Here is a 5,024-nt window from a genome sequence, read left to right as displayed (position 1 = left end):
TGCTCTACCACTGAATTACAACCGCAGCCCCTTATTTATGTTTTTAATGTGGTGCTGAGGATTAAACCCAGTTCCTCACATGTGCTCCACTGAGCCACAATTCCAGCCTCTTGTCTTTTTGTCTTAAGTGGATCCCTAAGAGAGATTTGCCAAAGGGGAAGCAGTAGGTGAAAGGGAATAAACATTTTTAAGTCTCTTCTTGTAAAACTTTTGAATTATTGGAGAAATGTTATACCAATTTCCACTTTTAGAAGCAGTGTTTGAGAGTGATGTTATATGATATTTTCACCAATGCTTATTGGACAATGCTATATGTAAGAAATTGTTCCTGCAATAATTCTTGTTTAATTTGAGCTCCTTATTATAAATAAGAGTGATCAATTTTTAAGTTAAAATTTTAATTTTAACAAAATTTAAACAAAGTTTAAAGAATTACTCAATTCAGTATTGTAAAGATTAAGAATATAAGAAATCTTTTGAACTGTCACTCCTATCCCAATGTATGAACACGTCTTCTGCTCCCCAAAGGTAACTACCTTCCAACTTTCAGCTGTTTTTATTATAGATTCTTTGCTATATTCCACTATATTTTTAAATGACACACCTTCATTGCTGTCTTAATATGTCAGTTTTAGGCATTGATTTTTGATATTTCATGGTGGAAGATGAGGATTACCTCCTTATCCATTCAACTTTTTATCCCTCACCTTTCCAACATATATTGTGATTTTAGTTTAATGGGTAGTTGTGAACATCTAGAGTGTTGGGTCCCCGGGTAAGGGTCACGAAATAACCAGGACACAGGGGATGCAGAGCAAAGGCAGCAGTTGCAACCGCATGCTGAGGTTTATTTGCAAGTTCCTTTTATATTCTTCTTCTAACAAAGCAAGCAATTCTTCAATAACAATTTACCTGCACTGCCCAAACACCACTCCTCAGTGGGTACACAGAGCTAAACTCAGATCGTTCCTGCTCATTTGATAAGCAACCCCCCCAAAGTTCTTTGTAGACATTATCTAATCCCCTGAGGATGCATTTGTTTCTGTAGAATGTACTGTTCCCAGGACAAGTATGCAGGAAGCTTCTTCCTCTTGGCCAAACCATGCAGAACTTGTGACTTGCGATAAGGGGAAGAGAACTTTTCCTCCTCCTAACTGAGGTTTGCCTCAGCTGAGCTAAATCACAGCCACAGCTCTTACAAAATGTCAGGCCTGAGGGAGCTAAACTCTGCACCCTCAAACCCCAACAGGTAGTTATTGTTTACACTTTAGTAGAACAAAGGGAAACCTATAAGCAGTTTATATACCATACTTTGATTGCTTTCTTTCTGCACAAGTTTTTGCTTTTCTTTTTTTTTTTATTGGTTGTTCACAACATTACAAAGCTCTTGACATATCATATTTCATACATTAGATTGAAGTGGGTTATGAACTCCCAATTTTACCCCAAATGCAGATTGCAGAATCACGTCGGTTACACATCCACAATTTTACATAATGCCCAATTAGTAATTGTTGTATTCTGCTACCTTTCCTATCCCCTACTATCCCCCCTCCCCTCCCTTCCTATCTTCTCTCTCTACCCCATCTACTGTAATTCATTACTCTCCTTGTTTATTTTCCCATTCCCCTCACAACCTCTTATATGTAATTTTGTTTTCTTATTGAAAGTTCTTGCCTCTTTTTTTCTTTATGTGTTTATACATTTATCAGAAATTGGATTCCAAACAATCCCTGCTGCAAAAATCTAAGTATGGTTCAAAAACCTTAAGAATTTTATCAATTTCATCTTCTTGAAGTACTCTCTCTAGAAACCTCTATAATCTGTAATCTCTAGTGTCATCAGGGGTCACTTTGGGATATTCCTTCATCATTATATGGAAGATGTCTTCACTCTCTTGTTTGGATGAGCATGTTTTCTAGCAGCTACCTGGGTAAGTATGCACCAGAGGCAAGGCACTGTTCCGTGCTCACTTCTGATCAGTGGTTTAGTTGAGTATAGAATTGTTGGTTGAGAATCATATTCCTTCAAAATTCAAAAGGCACTGTTCCATTTGCTCCTAGGTTTTAGTAAGAGTCTTGCGAGGACTTGTGCCCTTTTGATTTTTGATCCTTTCTCTATGGCCTTATTTTTTATTGCCACTTATGCTCAAAAATATAAATTTTATGAATTTTAGAAGGTAGAGGAGTTAAAATAATATGCTAATTGCTCTAGCTTTAATCAGGATCTCAAATTTTTTAACATTCTAACTTGTTACATGCATCTTCTTTTGTGAATTGCCTGAATGTGACTCTACTGATATATTATTGAAGACTTAGTGTGTGTTTTTCTTATTTGCATGAGGTCTTTTTATTTTGTTCAGGGTACTAACTGTCGACTGCAACATCTTTTAGGATGACTTATTTCAACCAGTGCTAAGTTTTCTGTGATTTTTATCATATATGCAGGTTATGAACTACTCAGATGGAACAGATATAAAGTAATTCTGATTATTTCAACAAAATATATATATTTTAAAACATATAAAAACAGTCTTCAACCATGAGGCTTTGAACTTGTAGCAGAAACTATTGATCTTTATCTATATTCATTATATACACAGTTGTTGAAGAGTTGACAGGTGTAAAGAACCCTATCCTTGAGAATGCAAATATGAGAGGACTGAGTCTCTTTCCTACTGGAGTTTTAGGAGTAAAAAGATCAACAACTAGTTATAAAACAATAAGAACTGATTCAGATCAAAAGCACCAAGCTGAGGACATTGCTAGACCTGCTGAATTAGGGGAGGCTTCACAGTGAAAAGTGAGTCTTGAAATAGGAATGGCAGTTTTGTCAGCATGGAAAGGTGACAAAAATATTCCATCCTGTATAAAAGACAATGTGCTAATGCTGCAGACATTATAAATGTGTCTTTAGGGAATGGTGAGAAGTCTCTGAGGGTTGCTGAAGGTATAGAACATAAACAGGAAAATCGCTGAAAATGGGGAGAAGAGGTAAGTGCAATTCAAATTGTGGAAATGTATCTAAGCGTTGCAAGTTGTAAAGATGCTGTTATTGTCAACCTGGGAGTTGTTCAGGTGTGAGATGTCAGTGCTTCAAGGAAAACCTGGCCCATCCTGGTGCCAGGATGAACCATGATTACTGCTACCACCAATTCTATGGCATTTCTCCTGCCAGAGGATGGTTTAAGAATATGATGAATTTCTTCCAAGTAAAGATCTGAGAAGGAAATCTGTTAGAGAGCTTCTGGGAAAGGTTTTGTATTTCTTACAAAAGGAGAAAAAAGAAGTAGTGTGAATATATAGTGCTTTGAGCTGTTGCAACAATAAGGTAAAAAAAAAAAAACAAGATTGAGAACTGAAGTGCTTCAGCTGAGTGAATTCAAAGAAGTAAAGAACCTGGACTCTTGAAGCATGTTCGCATCTCTGAACTCATTCCATCACTAAGCTTCTTGTTATGCGATGCAGTAAATGTCTTATTTAAGATATTTTCAATGGAATCTTTAGTCCTTTGCAGCCTAATCATATGTCCTGATTCAACATCCTGGCACATTCTTTAACAAATAATTTAAAGAACACTTGTTAGCAACTTCATAGATGATTAATTTTTCAAGGAAACTTCATCTTTTCAAAAATTCTGGAAAGATGATAACACACTATGTATTTTTATGCATGTTACTACATCTACCTGTAACATGAACTACCTTGAAGTGGTAATAAAGAGCAGTAACTTGTGTAGAACTCTAGAAGAGAAAATATTAATAGCTATGAAATGGAGACTAAAGTGAGTTATGAAATATGGGAAGGAGAGAATATAAAATGTAAAAAGAAATCCAAAGTCATAGAAGATTAAACAGGAAATAATTTTAGAATGAGAGTCTATTCTAACCTTAATTTTACGTTTTGGAAGTCAGTCCTAGAAAAGTTACAAGTTGTGCAAGGTTCCTCTGTTAGTGATGGAACAAGGACTTGCACACAATGTTCTGAATTCCTTCAGAGCATTTTTATTACATCATGCAGTTTTTTATTTCTTACTAAAAATGCCAATTATTTCCCTAAGAGGGAGTATAATAGTAAATGATCAGAAAACTTGGAAGACACAGACTTCAGTTCTAATCTGATGCTAACAACTCTTCAAAGTTCTTTGTGGAGAAGAAGTCTGAGGGTTACAGTAAGAAGCACAATTTCTTAATTACATCTACCAGAGACATGATGGAAGATAATCCATATAATTGTTTTTCATGAGTGGTAACCAACTAATGGGGAATGAGAAGTATAAAATGAAATGAAAATAATATACCATATGTAATTTATGAATGGCCTTATTTTTTGCTTAGTTTATATTATGAGAATTATTCTTTAAAAAGTCATTCAATTTTGTACTGGTATAGCTGAAACCTCTCTTCTTTCTCAACTCTGATTTTTTTGTTTAAATGAGCACTTTTGGATGACAGATATGCTTCCTATTCAGTATTCAGGCTATGCAAAACTGTTTAACTATGTTTAAGCATGAAATTCATTATTTAAATTCTTTCAAATAATTGGTATGAACATTTGTTGCAAAGAAGACTCAACTTGTGAAATTTTGCTCATTTTCTTACTCAAGCAAATAGACATTCATTAATATACTGAATTTCTTTTAAATAAAATAAATCATAGATTTTTCTTCAAACATGCACTTATTTTGAATAAGCCACATAAAAGGAAAAGACTGTCTATATATGGAATTATTTCAATGAGGCTATTTACTTTTCCATTTTTCTATTTCTTGAAGTCCTCAATGTCATTGCAGATCCTTCTAGACAGCACTTCTTAAGAATTGTGCCTTACTTTGGAGCATTAAGAATTCTTGGAATAAACCAGAAAAGAGGCCAATGAGACAAAAGAATACTATACTTTCCTTAATCTAACAGAATCCTCTGGCTCACTTTGGCAATCAGTGTAAACAATAGTGGCCATATCACATCAGTTATACACATTTTATACAATCTATACTTTATATTGATATTTAAAAAGAAAAACAAC

The sequence above is a fragment of the Ictidomys tridecemlineatus genome, chromosome 13 (assembly GCF_052094955.1).
Source record: "Ictidomys tridecemlineatus isolate mIctTri1 chromosome 13, mIctTri1.hap1, whole genome shotgun sequence".
NCBI classification, from domain to species: domain Eukaryota; kingdom Metazoa; phylum Chordata; class Mammalia; order Rodentia; family Sciuridae; genus Ictidomys; species Ictidomys tridecemlineatus.
This window is presented reverse-complemented; position numbering follows the sequence as displayed.